This window comes from Phyllobates terribilis, unplaced genomic scaffold, assembly GCF_046119375.1.
Source record: "Phyllobates terribilis strain yellow unplaced genomic scaffold, ASM4611937v1 Scaffold_3__8_contigs__length_932513732, whole genome shotgun sequence".
Lineage (NCBI taxonomy): Eukaryota > Metazoa > Chordata > Amphibia > Anura > Dendrobatidae > Phyllobates > Phyllobates terribilis.
In genome coordinates this window covers 613,583,316-613,603,992 of record NW_027362763.1, presented here as the reverse complement: position 1 = coordinate 613,603,992, position 20,677 = coordinate 613,583,316, and the positions used below count along the sequence as shown (strand labels likewise).

Genomic DNA, 20,677 nt, shown 5'->3' with positions numbered 1-20,677 from the left:
TGAAGGATCAAGGAATGAAGAACATTTCTGCAGTAAGTTACACCAGCTCAGTGGCATAACTCATGAATCTGACAGGCAGATGTTGCCACGCACCATTCATGTTATGCTCATATTGGCATAGCTGTCCGGGAGTGGCATGTAAATGCAAAATATTGCAATATTTCTACACAACTTCCGAGTTGCGCACAAATATTACAACTTAAGGTGTTTTACAACAAAATTCTGGGATAAAGACTTTAACGAGTTGCCCCCATAGTGTACTTTACTTTTTGAATGCACTTTATGCATCGTTACACTGCCAGCTCCTGAAAAGTACCCTGCTTGACTGATTTTATTTTCTGCCATCTAGATCAGTATATTTGCCCATCTTGTTTTAGATCATTGTTCAGTGGTTTCTAGCAGAGCTTACCTCTCCTGCTCTCCTCCACAATGAAGCTTGTAATTACCACGCGGTGCAGACTTCAGCTGTGTTTGTTGCCTGATGCTGACTAAATGATCTGAAACTGCAAACTCTTCTCAGTTGATGTACGGCATATGACAGTAGATAATTACTGCCACATGCATCAAAAATTTGCTGTTTTGCTTCACTGATCTGTCAGGCACAAGCAACAAAAACAGCTCCACTTGTTTCTCAGCTTTGCACTGACCAGTTATTACAAGCACCATTGTGGAATAACACGAGTTTTCAGCTTTGGGAAAAATCAGCAAATTATGTACCGTATATATACACAGGCAGCTATATTGATGTAAAAGGCAGAAGACAAAATCAATCAGGCAGGGGACTATACTGAAGCAGAGTGCACAAACGTATAAGCAGAATTCTAAAAGTTTAGCCTAAGGATGACTCAATAGGGCTTCTCAGGGGTCAGTAGCATTGAGCAGAAGTAAAGGGCTGCTGGGAATTGTAGTATTTTGTGTAAACATAGGATCAACCATTTAGCCAATCAGCAGCACCACTTGAAGTAGGTAAACAGTTTAAATTAAGAAAAATACAGAAAAAGGTCCTTTGCCTAAGGATATATCATCAATATCATATACACAGACAACCTTTAAGACATAATGTCTCAGAATCACTGAAATCATCACTTAAAAGGTATAGGACCAACCATAGAAAGAAACGGGTCTTATCTCCTTAACACCCATCATTGCCATCTACTGAGGAGTCACAAAAATCATGGCAAAAATTTTTTTTTTGCATATGAACACCCGTACGGCCAACAATAACCATAAAGTAAATATAAATATATATTTTTTTTTCTTTTGTAGGTTTTGCTTAATAACCATAAAGTGTTACATCTTATCAGAAGTCACATGTATTAGTCCTAAGAAATATTACAACCAACAGTTATTTATCCAGGACTTTTTTTTTTTTCTTCTTCGATCGTGGTTTAACAGGTTGTTGTTAACTATCTGCCTGTTCTATCAGGCGCTGGAACAGAGCAGACGGTGACCGCTCCTGCTGGCATTTCAACTGCTTAGAATCAACAGTGCAAGCCTGCTGACAGCATGCTGATTCACAGCCAGCTCCCTGCAGTTGGGTAGATGGCTGCCAATTAGCATGACGTCAACAGTCACACCCTCTCAATAGAGCAGAAGCGAAGTTGCTGCTCTGTCAACATGACACCAGTGGAAGCAGCACAGTCGCCAGCAGGAGCGCTGGGTACAACAGGCAGGTAGGTAACAACTACCTGCCTGTTAGCTTTTAGGCACATAGTATAAAAAAAAAATTAAAAAAGGAATTAGTCCCAGATAAACCTATAAGCAAGAATCCAAACAAACTAAATAAAAGTGGCTTGTTAAAGTATTCCCCCCTCCCCCTTTGGCATTTTCATGTTTTGCTACCTCACAACCTGGAATTTAACTTTTTTTTTTTTTTTTTTTTTTGAGGGTTTGCATCAGTTCATGTAAAGATCATGCCTACAGCTGCGAACATGTGTTTTTTTTTTTATTGTAAAGCAAACAAAAAAATAGGAAAAAATTACTGAAAACTTCAGTGTACATTACTATTCAACCCCTACAGTCAGCTCTATAAGCTTTTCACATTTTGCCACTGGGATTTTTGCCCATTTCTCATTGCAAAACTGCACCAGTTCCTTCAAGTTAGATGGTTTCCTCTGGTGAACAGCAATCTTCAAGTCTGACCACAGATTGTCAATTGGATTAAAGTCTGGGCTTTGACTAGGCCACTCCAAAACATTTGTTTCCCCTTAAACCATTTGAGTGCTGCTTTAGTAGCATGCATTGGGTCATTATTGTAACGCCATTGCCCACGCCAATGCATTGTGTTCCCTTCTCCCTCCATGCAGGAACACCAGCTAACTCACCTATCCGGCCACCATCGCTTTCCCTGCTTCCTGGTCTCTGCGGTGCACACCGCACTGTGCCTAGGGCACACGTGTGCTTCCCTGTTCGTAAAGGGTCAGCGCGCGCATACGGTAAATGCTCCCAACAACTGCTGAGAGGCATTAAGTTTAATGTGTGTTCACCTGCAAGGTATCTCCCAGCCAATAGCTGGGAGACAACTTGTATAAAAGGCACCCTCCCTAGTAGGGAGACGCCTGAGCAACCCCTTTAGTTCTGTGTTAGGTGGTTGGTGTGTATGCTACTGTATGTTGCCATGTCCCCCGTACCTAGTCTGAACAGTATCCCATTAGTCCACCATAGTTAGTCCATGTTTCCTGTGACTGCTTCAACGGTGTAAAAATCCTGAAACAGTGTCTGCAGTACCTGTACCCCATGGCTGCATCGGCGATACCTGTGTCCCACCCTGGGGGATGAATACCCAGGCCAGAACTCTTTACCCGTCCCTGTGGTCATCCTCTCAGCCTAGCCTGGACTTATTTCAGGTGAATGTCTCAGCCCTTTGGGGTCAGCAGCTACAGCCAGGTGCCGCCCTGGAGTGGCACTTGGCAGCTATCTGCCGCACAAGCCTGACCTCACCACTAGAGGCTCCAATGAACACCAAGGTAGTTGCTTAGTCATGCCCCTCCGGGCTAAGTCCAGGTCGTGGCAGAGTGGTTCCACGAACCATGTGCACCACCTTAGGAGCATAACAAATATTCTTGTTAGAAGGTGAACCTCTGTCACAGTCTTAATTTACTAACAAAAAGGTTTGCTAAAGAAAATCCATGTATTTCGCACAATCCATCTTACCCTCTGACTATTTTCCCTGTCCGTGGCCGAAAAATCATCTCCATGGCATGATTCTACCATCACCATGTTTCACTGTGGGGATGGTGTTCTTGGGGTGATGAGCTGTGCTGGTTGGGTGCCATACATAGCATTTACCTTGGTGGCCAAAAAGTTCCAATTTTGGTCTTATCTGACCACAGCACCTTTCTCTGTACATTTGGTGAGTCTCCCACATATCTTCTGGCAAGCTCAAAACGAGCTCCATGAAGGCCACCTCTATGGAGTGTACGGCTTATTGTGGTCACATGGACAGATACTCCTCTTGGCTTGGGAACTCTGCAGCTCATTCAAGGTTACCTTTCGGTCTCTGTGCGGACTCTCTGACTAATGCTCTCCTTGCCCGGGCGAGAGATTTGTTTGGCGGCCCTCTCTTAGCAGATTTGTTGTGGTACCATGTTCTTTCCATATGATGAAAATGGATTTGAAGGTGCTCTGGGGAATCATCAGAGATCGGGATTTTGTTTTTTTAAATAACCCAACCCTGACTTGTACTTCAACAACTTTGTCCGACTTGTCTGGAGATCACCTTGGTCTTCATGCTGTTTGTGTATATACTGACAGCCCATGTGGCACTTAGATTGCACACAGGTTGACTTCCTTTCACTAAGCATGTGCATTATGAAGGTAATTACTTGCATCAGAAATTTTTAGGGACTTCATCGCAATAGGGTTGAATATATATGAACATGCAACTTTTTAGTTATTTGACCCCATGTATTTAATTTTTGCCTATATTTTTGTCACTTCACTAACTTAATATTATTTAGTGCCAATGCATCACACACAAAATTAAAAATAGGTAAAAAGCCAAGGGGATGAATACATTTGCAAAACACTAATTCACAATATTAGCCACATTCCTGATTTTGAGAAAAATTGCGAAATTGATGTTATGCTGTTGCTTCACGTGCAAAGCTCTCCTCATAGCAGACCCATGGCAGAAAGTAGTGCAGGGCTACAGTAAGGTGTTGGAACAAAAGGAAAGAATATTTGAATGCATGGAGTCCCAGCCAGCAAGGTTTGGAGTTGTTTGGATATGTAAAGAAAGGACTTTGTTTCTCTGCAGCACTATACTCTGCTTGTGAACTGCTTGTTCTACTAGGAAGAGTTTGTAGGAAGTGTCCTCTAAACAGTGCATTGGTTGTCTGCTTATCTGCTAATATCTGTAAGCCAGAAGAAGAAGAATTGTAGAGCCTAATGAAAAACTATAAGCAAAATTTTAGAATTTTGAAAGAAGATATAATACAATAAATGATTTGACAAAACTCGTTAACAAAAGATACAGCAAGACTGAGAAACTCCTACTCATGGGCTGAGCCTATTAAAGAAATAGGTCCTCTGCTCTGCCTATGTCATTTTACCATGATGCATAGCAAGAAGGGAAAGCGAGTTACTTTTGAGTTTTTCAATATCCCTCGCACCTATATGTGTTAGCAGTGCTCAGCACATCCAGTATTTGTTCAATCACAGTAATGACCAGGATGCACACTAACTGCTACTTGTTAATTTGATATGTGATCAGCACTGAGTGCTTCTCAGCAGTCAGTTTGGTACCTTGCCAGTACTGTGACTGAACTAATGGTGGATGCACGGAATCATGTACCCTTGGACTGGACCCCAGTGTGTGTGTGGTGTGTGGTGTGTGCAAAAGGGGAACTGTAGCGTCGGCGTCCCTGCCTCCTGCTAGGCAGGGACGCTGTTCCCCTCACCTCTCCGCTCCGTGCCCGGCGTCTTCCTCCCGCTCTGCTGGCAGCGCGCACTCCTCCCCGGTCACCGTGCTTAGGGGGCGCGCGCGCTTCCCCTCTCTTACAGGGGCCGCGCGCGCCGTCCTAAGGAGTCCCCAGCCAATGGCCGGAGGATCTCTCCATATATAAGGCACCTCCTCCAAAATGGAGGTGCCCGAGAAATGTTGTAGCACAGTTCATCACTCTGCTTCAGCCCTCAGGTCCCGTTTCCAGTTACCTGCCAGTTTCCTGCCTGACTCGTGTCTATCTGCTGCTATTCCTGCGGTCCGACAGTCTGCCTACCAGCCCTGTCAGTCTGTCTATGGATCCGTCTGCCCGCTCACCTGGGAGCGCTCACCTGCCTGCTAGCCTACCTGGAGGCTCTGCAGTCACGTGCTGTGACCACCTGCCTGTCCAGAGACTCTTGCTTGCTCACCTGGGAGCGTCCACCTGCTACCTGCCTGCTAGCCTACCTGGAGGCTCTGCCGTCACTTGCCGTGACCACCCGCCTGTGAAGAGACTGTCCCGGTCACTTGCCGTGACCACCTGCCCGTTTACCCAGAGACTGTCCCGGTCACTTGCCGTGACCACCTGCCCGTTTACCCAGAGACTGTCCCGGTCACTTGCCGTGACCACCTGCCCGTTTACCCAGAGACTGTCCCGGTCACTTGCCGTGACCACCTGCCCGTTTACCCAGAGACTGTCCCGGTCACTTGCCGTGACCACCTGCCCGTTTACCCAGAGACTGTCCCTGTCACTTGCTGTGACTACCTGCCCGTCTTCCCTGGGCGCCACCCGCTTCCTTACAAGGACCGCCCCCTTGTATAGTTGCTCAGAGGTTCCGCATCCCAGACCCGTTACAGGAACCATGTTGCAGTATCTGCGGTTTGCCAACTCCCAGCACCAGAGGCTCAGCAGCTATACATCTGCAGGGGGGGGAAAGTGGTAGGGGCACATGCTGCTCTAGCAGGAGCAATAATTATCTCTCCTGTGTTTTGTAGGAGATAATTATTGTGTCCAGTAGGTGGCAATATCACTTGTGTCATAACACAACACAAGCTGGAGACAGTGAAATTACTCCATGTTGCCCAAGAAGGCAGAAGTGTGAAGAGTTCTTCCTTCCATACAACTCAGCTGACAATATGAATGGACTCCTCTACAGGACTGAGCCGAGTTGCTTTATTACTTACTTTACAGGGATGGCATAAAGAACCCGCCTCCCTTTGTTCTATACAGGAAAATGCTGCAGCAAAATCAGTTTTCAGTGTGACCTTCCCCCACTCAAGATCACCTGCCATCCAGTGCCCCCTTTGTAATCCCCAACAAGATCCACTGCCATCAATTATTTCCCTCTAATCATCATAAAAGGCTACCAACCATCCAGTGTCCATCCTTTCTAATCCCCAAATCACCTGCCACCCATCATCTCTCACCAAAAGCCATTGTTACCTAGTGTCCGCCTTAAATCCCCATCAAAAGCCCCAGTGTATATCTACAGTAGTGTTCAAAATAATAGCAGTCCAATATGACTAACCAGATTAATCACTGTTTTTGGTATAAATTATATTATATATGTCAAACAATTTTCCAGTTGGTGCAGTAGGTTCTAAGAAAACCAACAGACTCGGCATTCATTATCTGCATGTTTTTGAGTCTGTGTATTTGAATAATTAATTGCAAGGGGTGTGTTCAAAATAATAGCAATGTGGAGCTCAATTTGTGAGGTCAATCATTCTGTGAAGAGACTGGTGTGAATCAGATGGCCCATATTTAACCCTTTAAGCCCCGGAGCATTTTCCGTTTTTGCATTTTCGTTTTTGCTCCCCTTGTTCCCAGAGCCATAGCGTTTTTATTTTTTGGTCAATTTGGCCATGTGAGGGCTTATTTTTTGCGGGACGAGTTGTACTTTTCAACGCCATTACTAGTTTTACCATATCCTGTATGGGAAAACGGGAAAAAAATTTCAAGTGCGGTAAAATTGCAAAAAAAGTGCAATACCACAGTTGTTTTTTATTTATTTTTTTACCACGTTCACCGAATGCTAAAACTGACCTGCCCTTCTTATTCTACAGGTCATTACGAGTTCATAGACACCAAACATGTATAGGTTCTTTTATATTTAAGTGGTGAAAAAAATTAAAAAATTTGGTAAAAAAAAAAAAAAAATAGCGCCATTTTCTAAGACCAGTAGCGTCTCCATTTTTCGTGATCTGGGGCTGGTTGATGGCTTATTTTTTGCGCACAGGGCAAACGTTTTTATTGATAACATTTGGGGTAGATCCGATGTTTTGATCGCCCGTTATTGCATTTTATTGCAATTTTGCGGCGACCAAAAAACGTAATTCTGGCGTTTAGAATTTTTTTCTCGTTACGCCGTTTACCGATCGGATTAATTCTTTTTTTATTTTGATAGATCGGGCGATTCTGAACGCGGCGATACCAAATATGTGTATGTGGGGTTTTTTTTTATATATATATTTTATTTTGAATGGGGCGAAAGGGGGGTTATTTAAACTTTTACATTTTTTTATTTTTTTTATATTTTTAAAAACTTTTTTTTTTTACTTTTTGCTTGCTTCTATAGTCTCCATAGGAGACTAGAAGCAGCAACTATCCGATCGCCTCTGCTACATACAGGGGACGAGCAGATCCCCTGCATGCAGCAGAAATGGTCCTGTGCTATGAGCGCCGACCACTAGGTGGCCCTCATAGCGACAAGATCATGACAACCACAGGCGTCTGCTGCAGACCCTGGGTGGTCATGCACGCCCATCGGCGACCCGCGATCACGTGACGGGGTCGCCGGTGGGCGGGGCTTATGACGCGCTACCCGGAAGCGCGCGTTAAATGCTGCTGTCGGAGATTGACAGCAGCATTTAACATGTTAACAGCCGCGGGTGGATCGCGATTCCACCCGCGGCTGTTGCGGGCACATGTCAGCTGTAAGAATCAGCTGACATGTGCTCCGTTCAGTGAGGGCTCAGCGCAGCAGCCCTCACTGAACGGGGGGATCGCAAATATGCGTACTAATAAGTCACCGGTAAGTAAGGGGTTAAGGGTGAAGCCAGTACATATTGTACATGCATTTCTTTTTGAAAGCCTGAGAAATATGGGTCGTTCAAGACCTTGTTCAGAACAGCGTACTTTGATTAAAAAGTTGATTGGAGAGGGCAAAACTTATAAAGAAGTGCAGACAATGATAGGCTGTTCAGCTAAAATCATCTCCAATGCTTTAAAACGGAAAGCAAAACCAGAGAAGAAAAATGGAAGACTACACTTCGAATGGATCGAAAAATAGCCAGAGTGGCAAAGGCTCAGCGAATGATCAGCTGCAGAATTATCAAAGACTGTCTCAAGTTACCTATGAGTACTGTGACAGAAGATGCCCGAGTGAAGCTAATCTCTTAGCAAGAAGTCCCCACAAAGTCCCACTGTTAAAAAAAAGACATGTACTGAAGCGGATACAATTTGCCAAAGAACACATCAACTGGCCTAAAGAGAAATGGAGAAACATTTTGTGGACTGATGAAAGTAAAATTGTTCTTTTTGGGTCCAAGGGCCACAGACAGTTCATCAGACGACCCCCAGACTCTGCATTCAAGCCACAGCACACACTGAAGACAGTGAAGCATGGTGGTGCAAGCATCATGATAATGGGCATGTTTCTCTTACTATGATGCCGGACCTATTTACCGTATACCAGGGATCATGAATCAGTTTGCATATATTAGAATACTTGAGGTCATGTTGCCTTAAGCTGAAGAGGATATGCCCTTGAAATGGGTGTTTCAACAAGACAACTACCCTAAATACACCAGTAAACGAGCAAAATCTTGATTCCAGTCCAATAAAATTGACGTTATGGAGTGGCCAGCCCAATCCCTGGAGCTTAATCCAACACTTGTGGGGTGACATCAAAAATGATGTTTCTGAGGCAAAGCCAACAAATGCCATAAATCCCCCACCAAACTCCCCAGCATCCCCAAAAGTTCCTGCCACCCAATGTCTCCATGTAATCCACCCAAAAATCCCCGGCCACCCAGTGTAATAAATAATAATAATAGTTAATAATAATAATAAATATTTTTTATTTTTATAGCGCCAACATATTCCGCAGCACTTAACAAATTTTAGGGGGGACATATACAGACAATACAGAATAAGCATATCTCATATCGAAAGGAGTGAGGGCCATGCTCGCAAGCTTACAGTCTATGAGGAAATGGGGAACACACAAAAGGTAAAAAAAGTACATATATTGTATAATGCAACCTTGATATACTAAATAGGATAAATAATAATACATGGACTGGTCGCCAGCCAGTATGTGTACAGTCCTGACAGAGGCTATTAAGTGCATGGTTGGTATGAACCTGAAGTTGAACAAGATTTTAATATGGGGGAAAACTGGGACGGACAGAGTGTGTTTAGGCGATACGCCAGTCTAAAGAAATGTGTTTTTAGGGTTCGCTTGAAACTGGGTATTGGGAATTAATCGAACTGTCCTGGGTAGTGCATTCCAAAGAACTAGCGCAGCACGCGAGAAATCTTGGACGGGAGTGGGAAGTTCGGATTATGGAGGATTTTAGTTTTAAGTCATTTGCAGAATGGAGGGCACGGGTAGGGTGGTAGACTGAGACTAGGGAGGAGATGTAGGGGGGTACTGAAGCATGGAGGGCTTTGTGGGTAAGCGTCATAAGTTTAAATTGAACTCTATATTGGATGGGCAACCAATGCAATGACTGGCAAAGGGAAGAGGCATCGGTGTAGCGGTTGGCGAGGAATAGGATCCTGGCTGCTGCGTTCAGGACGGATTGGAGAGGGGAGAGTTTAGTAAGAGGGAGACCGATTAGTAGAGCGTTACAATAGTCAAGATGAGAATGAATAAGAGCTACAGTAAGAGTTTTTGCCCAGTCATAGGTGAGAAAAGTCCTGATTCTTGAGATGTTTTTGAGGTGTAGATGACAAGAAAAAGCGAGTGATTTGATGTGAGGAGTGAAAGAAAGATCTGAATCAAAAATGACCCCAAGACAGAGGGCTTGTTGCTGGGGAGTAATGGTTGAGCCACAAACAGAAATGGCAATATCGGGCACAGGTAGGTTAGTGGAGGGAGGAAAGACGAGTAGTTCAGTTTGACAGATTCAGTTTTAGGTAGAGGGAGGACATAATGTTAGACACAGCAGAAAGACAAATCACTGGTCTTTTGTAGTAATGCAGGGGTGATGTCCGGAGCAGAGGTGTATAATTGGGTGTCATCAGCATAGAGATGGTACTGAAAACCGAATCTACTGATTGTTTGTCCAATAGGAGCGGTGTATAAGGAGAAAAGAAGGGGGCCTAGGACCGATCCTTGAGGAACCCCGACAGTAAGGGGAAGTAGGGAGGAGGAGCCGGCAAAAGACACAGAAAGAGCGGTCAGAGAGATAGGAGGAGAACCAGGAGAGAACAGTGTCCTTGAGGCCAATAGAAAGGAGCATAGTGAGGAGGAGCGGGTGATCCACAGTGTCGAATGCTGCAGAGAGATCCAGGAGAATCAGCAGGCAGTAGTGACCATTAGATTTAGCTGTTAGTAAATCATTAGAGACTTTAGTGAGAGCAGTTTCAGTAGAATGTAAAGAGCGGAAACCAGATTGTAAAGGGTCAAGAAGAGAGTTGTCAGAGATAGCGGATGAGACGGGAGTGAACCAGGCGTTCCAGAAGTTTAGAGATAAAGGGAAGATTGGAAACAGGTCTGTAGTTGGCCGTGCAGTTCTGGTCAAGGGATGCTTTTTTAAGCAATGGTTGTATGCTGGCATGTTTAAAAGAAGAGGGAAAGATACCAGATGAGAGGGAAAGGTTGAAAATTTTAGTTAGGTGAGTGGTGACAGCTGGAGCAAGGGACTGAAGGAGATGTGAGGTAATAGGGTCACTGGTGCAGGTGGTAGGGCGAGAAGATGCAAGGAGCCTGATCACTTCATCTTCCGTGACTGGTTCGAAGTCAGAAAGTGAGCAGGATACAATGTGGTGGGGGAGAGCATGCATAACATTTGGGGATTGGGAGAAAATTTTCTGTCGGATATGGTCAATTTTTTCTTTGGAATAATTGGCCAGATCGTTAGCGCTGAGGTCGGTGGTCCGGGCCTGTGTTGTTTGATTGAGGAGAGAATGAAACGTGTCAAAGAGTCGTTTAGGATTATTGGCAAGTGAGATGATGAGGTTGTTAAAGTAGGTTTGTTTGGAGAGGTGAAGGGCAGAGTTATACGTTTTCAGCATAAATTTATAATGGAGGAAATCTTCTGGCAGATTTGATTTTCTCCACAGCCGTTCAGCGCACCTGGAGTACCTCTGGAGAAGACGTGTTTGAGGCGTGTGCCAGGGTTGTTGCCGTCTATGCTGAATTGTTCTTTGTGTAGGAGGTGCGGCTTCATCCAGGGCGCATAGCAATATTTTGTTATAATGCTTCAATGCAGAGTTGGGACGTGAGAGGGAGGAGATTGGGGCCAATGATGATTGCAACCTTTTTATAAATTTCTGGGTGTTAATGGCGTGTAAATTTCTATAAGTGTGGACGGTGGGAGTGTCTTGAGTAGAGTCACAGTTCTTGACAGAGAATGAAAGAAGTTTATGGTCAGAGAGTGGAAGGGGAGAGTTAGTATAGTCATGTACTGAGTAAAGCCGGGAGAAGATCATGTCCAATGTGTTCCTGTCTTCATGTGTAGGAGAATTAGCAAGCTGTGAAAGGCCCGAAGGAGGAGGTTAGTGATAAAAGATGCGTGGCAGGTGGGGAAAGAGAATTGCTAATTGGGATGTTAAAATCTCCCATGATTATAGTGGGGATGTCGCAGGATAGAAAATTTGGAAGCCAGGCAGCAAAGTGATCCAGGAATTGAAGGGGGGGACCTGGAGGGCGATAGACAACCGCCACTTGCAGGAAGAAGGGCCGGTAGAGTCTGACTGTGTGGGCCTCAAAAGACGGGAAGATAAGGGAGGGTACAAGGGGGATAACCTGAAAAGTACATTTTGTTGAAAGAAGCAGACCAACACCTCCCCCTGATCTGTTGTCAGATCGCGGGGTATGAGAGAAATGTAGGCCACCATAGGAGAGAGCTGCCGCGGCGGTGGTGTCCGACTGCTCGATCGAGGTTTCAGCGAGAGCCAGAAGGTTGAGGGAATTAGGAAAAAGTCATGGATGTAAGAGAGTTTATTACAAGCTGAGCGCGCATTCCAAAGGGCACAGCTGAATGAGACAGAAGATATGCAGGGAATATTAATGAGATTAGCAGGGTTTCTGAATGTAACAGGGAAAGAGTTAGTGTTATTATTACTGGAGGGTCCTGGGTTGGGAGAAATATCACCTGCGACTAATAGAAGGAAGATACAGAGAGTGAGCAGATGGTTGAGTGATTTGCGAGAGCATTTCCTGTGTTGTATGGTGGGAATGAATGGATCTGCGTGGTATAACATTGTGAAGAGAGCATGACAACTGTACATAGGAGAAGAGAGGAGAGAGGGGTTAATATGGATGAAGTGTGCCGAATTTGTGGGAGAACGGTGAATGTGGATGATTGTAGCAGCCAGAATATAAATGGCACAGATACAAATGGTGAATGCCGTTTTCCAAAAAGATGACCTGGAAGCAAGTTTGTTTAATTGTCTAGCATGTTTTACCTGTCTCCTGCCCGGTCCAACTGCCATCTTCTAACTGCCGCGGCACTTTGATAAAGTATACATAAATGCCCCCGCATAAATGCTGCCCCTTGACTATGTCTCAATATATAGGGACGTATCTGCTTAGATCTACACAGATTTAACTCGTTAGCAATCAATCACTAGGTTAAGACAACAGGAGACCATAAACTGCAGGGAAAAAAAAAGACTGGCTCTAATCCACAACAAAAGCTCCTGCGACCCAGAATCTCCCTCTTCTTCTCACTAAGATCAACTGCCACCCAGGGTGTCCCAGTCTTCTTGTAATCCTTACTAAATGCTCCTGTCGCCAAGCGTTTCCTTCTAATCCACACCAAATGCTCCAGCCACCCAGTGTCTGCCTCTAATACCCACCAAAATCAAGTTCCATCCAGTCTCGCTCGGTTTTCCTCTAATCCCCACAAAATGTTACTGCCACCCAGCAGTTTCTCTCTAATCCACACAGGAAGCACCTGCCACAGTGTCCCTCTAATCCCCACCGAAAGCTCCTGCCACCCAGCATCATCCTCTAATCCACACCAAAATCCCCTTCAGTCCAGTGTCTTCTTGTAAGGCTTAGTGCCCACAATGCAGAAATGAAGCAGAAATTTTCCTGAGCATTTGTGCATCTCCTTGGCAGAAAAACGCATGCGTTTTTGACGCGTATTTGCCATGTGTTTTTCCAATGCATTGTATACGCAAATACGCATGCAGAAAAGCACAAGAATTGGTCATGTCCGTATTTTTTCTGCGAGTAAAATCTGCGCGGAAAAAATACGAACCATGTGCACAGAACTTGCAGAATGTCATAGGAAGTCATGGGATAAGGTATGCAATGCGTTTCTGGAGCGTTTACGCGCTGCAAATACGCACCAAAAACGCATCGTGGGCACACAGCCTAATACACACAGAAACGTCTTGCCACTCAGTATGTCTCCATCTTCCTCTAATCCTGCCACCCAGCATCTCCTGCTAATCCACATCAAAAGCCCCTGCCACCTATTGTCTCCCTAATCCACACCAAAAGGCCAAGCCATTTAGTTTACTCTTCTTATACCCACCAAGATCCCTCTTAACCAAAGTTTCCCTCTGACCCCTCACATCCACACCAAGAGTACCAGCACTCCTGGTCTCTTATTTCCAAATTACCCTTGTTCCCTTCCTTCAAAGAACCCCACTGCCCCTTTTTGACACACTTTACCCTTTGCCAAACATATGAATATTATCCTTCCTACCTCTTTCACAGACCAATGCCACATTATTGCTTCAACTCCACAAAAGAACTCATGGCAAGTTACATCACCATCATAACAGGTTTCTTTTTATTTGTGAATTATATATATTTTTTTATAATATATATCACAATGGAAAGCCTAATTCACACATTGGTATTTTGGGTAAAGAGTTTGTCTGATCCCAAAACCTGAATTTGTTTTTTTAACTAATCTGTGCTGTATTGTAAAATACACTGCTCAAAAAATAAAGGGAACACTTAAACAGAATATAACTCCAAGTAAATCAAACTTCTGTGAAATCAAACTGTCCACTTAGGAAGCAACACTGACAATCAATTTAACATGCTGTTGTGCAAATGGAATAGACAATAGATGGAAATTATTGGCAATTATCAAGACACACTCAATAAAAGGAGTGGTTCTGCAGGTGGGGACCACAGACCACATCTCACCAATGCTTTCTGGCTGATGCTTTGGTCACTTTTGAATGTTGGTTGTGCTTTCACACTCGTGGCAGCATGAGACGGCCTCTACAACCCACAGAAGTTGCTCAGGTAGTGCAGCTCATCCAGGATGGCACATTAAGGATAGCTGTGGCAAGAAGGTTTGCTGTGTTTTTCAGCATAGTGTCCAGAGGCTGGAGACGCTACCAGGAGACCGTCTAGTACACCAGGAGATGTGGAGGGGACCATAGGAGGGCAACAACCCAGCAGTAGGACTGCTACCTCCCTGATTGTGCAGAGGGGCACTGCCAGAGCCCTGCAAAATTACCTCCAGCAGGCCACAAATGTAAATGTGTCTGCACAAACGGTTAGAAACCGACTCCATGAGGGTGGTATGAGGGCCCGACGTCCACAGATGGCGGTTGTGCTCACAGCCCAACACCGTGCAGGACGCTTGGCATTTGCCACAGAATACCAAGATTGGCAAAGGCGCCACGGGCTCTTCACAGATGAAAGCAGGTTCACACTGAGCACATGTGAGAGTCTGGAGACACCGTGGAGAGCGATCTGCTGCCTGCAACATCCTTCAGCATGACCGGTTTGGCAGTGGGTCAGTAATGGTGTGGGGTGGCATTTCTTTGGAGGGCCGCACAGCCCAGAGGTAACCTGATTGCCATTAGGTACCGAGAGGAGATCCTCAGACACCTTGTGAGACCATATGCTGGTGCGGTTGGCCCTGGGTTCCTCCTAATGCAGGACAATGCCAGACCTCTTGCGGCTGGAGTGTGAAAGCAGTTCCTGCAAGATGAAGGCATTGAAGCTATGGACTGGTCCGCCCGTTCCCCAGACGTGAATCCGATTGAACACATCTGGGACATCATATCTCGCTCCATCCACCAACGTCACGTTGCACCACAGACTGTCCAGGAGTTGGCGGATGCTTTAGTCCAGGTGTGGGAGGAGATCCCGCAGGAGACCATCCGCAACCTCATCAGGAGCATGCCCAGGTGTTGTAGGGAGGTTATACAGGCACGTGGAGGCCACACACAATACTGAGACTCATTTTGACTTGTTTTAAAGGACATTACATCAAAGTTGGATCAGCCTGTACTGTGTTTTTCCTCTTTAATTTTGGGGGTGACTCCAAATCCAGACCTCCATTGGTTAATAAATTTGATTTCCATTGATGATTTTTGTGTGATTTTGTTGTCAGCACATTCAACTTTGTACAGAACAAAGTATTCAATGAGAATATTTCATTCATTCAGATCTAGGATGTGTTATTTGAGCGTTCCTTTTATTTTTTTGAGCAGTGTACAACACCCTTATAAAGTTTTGTTTTTGTTTCTGCCTTTTGTTCCTCCTGAATTTCACTTCATTCCCTTTGGCTCTACCAAACTTCACAGCTCCCTGTGCTTTATTATCCAATTGCACAGCCAGAGCTAGAACTGCCCCGGCCTCAGTGTCCAGAACCTCCCCCTGGCTCGCCAACTACACATTCATTGGCTGCCAGTAATCTGCCTTTGCGGGTACCTCTATCATCACTCCAGTATGGGAAATAATAGCAGTATCCTGTGTCCTCTCATCTGTTTAAAGCAGCACAGTGGTGAAAGAGCTTCACATGTCTCCACAACACCCCTGACATAGGAATACTTTCACTGAAGTGAAAAGTCTATAATCATGTGGGTGTGTGCAAGAGTGCGAATGAATGAATGAATGAATGTGTGTGTGTGTGTGTTTAAGTAGTGTTGAGCAAGTATGTTCTATTAACCCTTTCACAGAGTAAGCTCGGGCCGAGCTCAGAGTATTTACAGCTGCTCGGTGATCTGTTTGATTCGCTCCCGTGTGCATGATTTGCAACTGTTTGTCAGTTTTATTACATGTGAGGAATGCCTATTTCTTACACACTCCTCACATGTAATAAAGCTGTCAAACAGTTGCAAATCATGCACACGTGAGTGATTCAAACATATCACCGAGCAGCTGTAAATACTCAGAGCTCGCCCTAGCAGACTTGGAACAGAACATACTCGCTCAACACTATTTAAGGCATTTTTATTACTTACTGCAAAGTCAAAAGTTTACATACATTAAGATTAATCTTAATAATAATAGTATTAAGGCCCCGTCACACTAAGCGAGATCGCTAGCGAGATCGCTGCTGTGTCACGGTTTTGGTGACTCACCAGCGACCTCACCAGCGATGTCGCTATGTGTGACACTTTGCAACGATCAGGCCCCTGCTGTGAGGTCGCTGATCGTTGCAAAGTGTCCTGGACCATTTTTTGGTCGTTGGCCTCCCGCTGGCCAGCACACATCGCTGTGTGTGACCAGCGGGACCAACGATCTGGCTGGTAACCATGGTAAATATCGGGTTACTAGGGGCACGCGCGCACTTAGTAACCCGCTGTTTACCATGGATACCACTCTGCTACAGTGAGCGGAGGCTCCAGCGCACCGTAGCAGAGTGGTATCCATGGTAAACAGCGGGTTACTAGGGGCACACGCGCACTTAGTAACCCGATATTTACCATAGTTACCAGCCTGCTCCTGCTTAAGCAGCAGGCTGGTAACGGGAGCAGGACATCGTGAAACGATTCTTTCCACGATATCGCTGCTCCCCTCATCGCTGGTGAGCCTGCCTGTTTGACAGCTCACCAGCGATGCATTAGCGATGCAGCAACGATCCCTGACAGGTCGTATCGTTGTCGGGATCGCTGCTGCATCGCTTAGTGTGACGGGGCCTTTACAGTAACAATTCTGGACTGCCCATAAGGTGATGTCTTGTGTTTGGAAGCTTCTTATAGGTTTTTTGGCAACATCTGAGTTAGAGACACACCTGTGGATGTATTTTATTGCACACCTGAAACACACTCCTTTGTGTAGTATCATGGGAAAGTCTAAAGATAACAGCCAAAATATCAGGAAGAGAATTTTGGACTTACACAAGTCTGGCTCATCCTTGGGTACAATTTCAAGATACCTGAAGGTGCCTCGGTCACCTGTACAAACAATTATACAAATTATACCTGTACAAACAAGATGGGAATATCCAGCCATCATAACGCTAAGGAAGAAGACGGATTCTGTGTTCGACATGCTTTGGCCGACATGTGCATGTCAACCCAAGAACAAAAGCAAAAGACCTTGTGAAGATGATGGCGAAAACTGGTAAGGTTATGTCAATATCCACAGTAAAACAAGTACTGTATCAACATGGGCTGAAAGGCCACTCTGCCAAGAAGAAGCCATTACTCCAAAAGAAACATAAAAAAGTCAGATTAATGTTTGCAAATGCACACAGGAACAAAGACCTTGATTTTTGGAAACATGTCCTGTGGTCTGATGAAACTAAAATTTAACTTTTTGGGCATAATAACCATCGCTACGTTTGGAAGAAAAAGGGAGAAGCTTGGAAGCCTAAGAACACCATCCCAACTGTGAAACTCCAGGGTGGCAGGATCATGTTATGGGGTTGTTTTGCTGCAGGAGGGACTAATACACTTCACAAAATAGATGGCATCATGAGAAAAGATTATGTGGCAATACTGAAGCAACATCTCAAGACATGAGCCAGGAAGTTAAAGCTTGGGAGGAAATGTGTCTTCCAAATGGACAAGGACCCGAAGCATACTGCCAAAATGGTAACAAATTGGCCTAAGGATAAAAAAAGTCAATGTTTTGGAGTGGCATCACAAAGCCCTGATCTTAATCCTATTGAAAATTTATGGGCAAAGCTGAAAAGGCATGTGCGAGCAAGGCGACCTACAAACCTGGATCAGTACACCAGTTTTGTCAGGAAGAATGGGCCAAAATTCTGACCAACTATTGTGAGAAGCTTCTGGAAGGATATCCCAAACATTTGGCCCAAGCCATTCAGTTTAAGGGCAATGGTGCCAAATACTATTGAAATGTATGTAAACTTTTGACTTTGCAGGAAGTAATAAAAATGCCTTAAAACACTCTCGCTCTCTCTTTATTCTGGCATTTATCAAATAATAAATTATGGTAATCATAATTGACCCAACACAGGAAAGGTTTATTTTGATTTCATGTCAGATATTGAGAAAAACATGCATGTCTTTTTATATAGTGTATGTAAATGTAAACTTCTGGTTTCAACTGTATATACTTCCTAATACAATTCAATTGCTGCAGAACCTCACAATACATCTTAAGCCTCCTTCACATGTAAGGATCAAAGTGCGGCACGGTTCATTTTTGCCATCTGTGGGTACCTGTGTGCCGCCACATACCGGATTAAAATGTATTCAATAAATTACTAAATTTTATATGTTAAAAGGGAAAATGTCATCAGAAAAAACGCTATTAACCTTAAGACATAGGGGTTAATCTGCAGGTTAATAGCGTTATTAACCTGTCCAGCGCCTGCACTTAGCCAAACGTTGCAAGGAGAAAATGAACTTTATTCTCCCTGGCATTGTTCCAGTTTCAGTCACAGGGGTGGCGCTGGTTCAATCACCGTTCTGAGAATACAGAGCGGCAGCTGAAACTGCGCTGGGTGTCAGTCCGTATCGGGGCCGTTGTTACAGCCACAGCTCTCTATACTCAGAGCAGTGACTGAACCAGACCCCGTGACTGAAATCATTTTTTCCCCAGCAGCGTTCGGCCAAGTGCGGGCACAAGGCAGGTTAATAACGCTATTAACTCTCGGGATCCGGATGGTGAATTGGTCCCTTGAGAAGGAGATCTCTTATGGGAGAAAGGATTAGAGGGCTCTCCACAATCAGACTGGTTAACGTCCTGAACCAACTTCAAATTGGCCAGAGAGGAGTTACTAGGATTACTCTGGTCCCTTCGGTCCTTATCTTTTGTAAGGTTTTTGAAAGGATAGGCAGTAAGGGAAAGGTATACGCTAGTCTGAATTCCCATTGGTGAGCGAATGCATCCACGCCCATGCAAGGGCCGTTAGGATCCAGGGAGAAATATTGTGGTACCTTCACGTTCTGGTGTCCGGCGAAGAGATCTACCTCTGGATAGCCCCATCTCTCGACTAACATCTGGAAGACGTCTGGGTTTAGGCTCCACTCTCCTGGATGAATCTTTGTTCTTCTTAAGAAATCGGCCTGGACATTGACTGAACCTTTGATATGAAGAGCCAACAGGGATAGAAGATGTTCTTCGGCCCAGGAAAACATTCTCGCAGAAACTGCTTTTAAGCTTTCGTGACTTGTGCCCCCTTGATGACGAAGGAGGGCTACTGTGGTGATGCTGTCTGAAAATATCTGTATGTGGGTTTTCTGGACCAGAGGCTCTGCTGCTCTTAGGACTTCTTCTACGGCCTTTAATTCTCTGAAATTTGACGAGTGCTGGCTCACCCCTTTGGTCCAAACACCCTGCAATAACTCTTGGGAGACCATGGCTCCCCATCCCTTCCCGCTGGCCTCCACTCTTATGGTTACCAGCGGATTCTGGATCCATGGTACTCCTCTGTTCAGATTCTTCACGCTCAGCCACCAGAATAGAGAGGTCTTTACCAGTGGTGGTATAGGAATTCTCCTGTTGAGACCGTGGAAATCCGTCAGGATGTGGGTCTGTAATGTTCGGGTATGTGCCTGAGCCTAGGCCACCATCTGGATTCAGGATGTCATAGACCCGAGGACCGACATGGCATATCTCAATGATACTGATCTCCTGCTTCTTAGATTCATCTTTGCTTTTAGCATGACCTGTTTTTGTTTGGGCAGAAATGACATCTGGCTGTGGGAATCTAATAGTACTCCTAGAAACGTTTTTGTCATGGAGGGAACCATATCAGATTTTTTGTGGTTCACTAACCAGCCCAGAGAAGATAGGATCTGAGTGGTCAACTGTACATGTTCTTGGAGTAATGGTACTGAAAGCCCGATTAATAACAGGTCGTCGAGGTATGGTACTATTGAAATATTCTGACCCCTGATATAAGCCATCACTTCTGCCATGACCTTTGTAAATATTCTAGGGGCTGATGATATCACGAATGGGAGAAGATTGAACCGGTAGTTCCCCCTGAGCCACTGCAAATCTTTAAGAACCTCCTGTAAAGTGGATGTATGGTGGATGTGGTAATATGCATCCTGGAGATCGATTGTGACCATGACATGGTCCTGTCCTATCAGTGGGACAGTCTATCTGATGGATTCCATCTTGAATCGCTAGTAATGGATATACTGATTCAGTAGCCTTAGATTGACTATAATTCGGTGAGAGACATTTGTGTTTTTTTTTTTATTAAGAAGAGTCTGGAATAATGTCCTCTGCCCATCTCTGTGTAGGAACCAGGGATATCACCGCTGAGGACAATAGGTCTGTTAGACCGGATATCAGGGTGGCCTGCAGACTCTGAAAAGAGAGCTGCGTTAACTTTACTCTCTGGAGGATAGGAGGAGAAATTTATTTTTACTCCAAACTCGACTAC

General features: G+C 44.8%; 1 protein-coding gene across 6 annotated transcripts in view; it reads right to left on the bottom strand.

Moving 5' to 3' along the window:
- PHF10 (PHD finger protein 10) overlaps positions 1-20,677 on the bottom strand; it is a 363,357-nt gene that overhangs the window by 288,150 nt on the left and 54,530 nt on the right. The gene's annotated exons all lie outside the window — the stretch shown is intronic.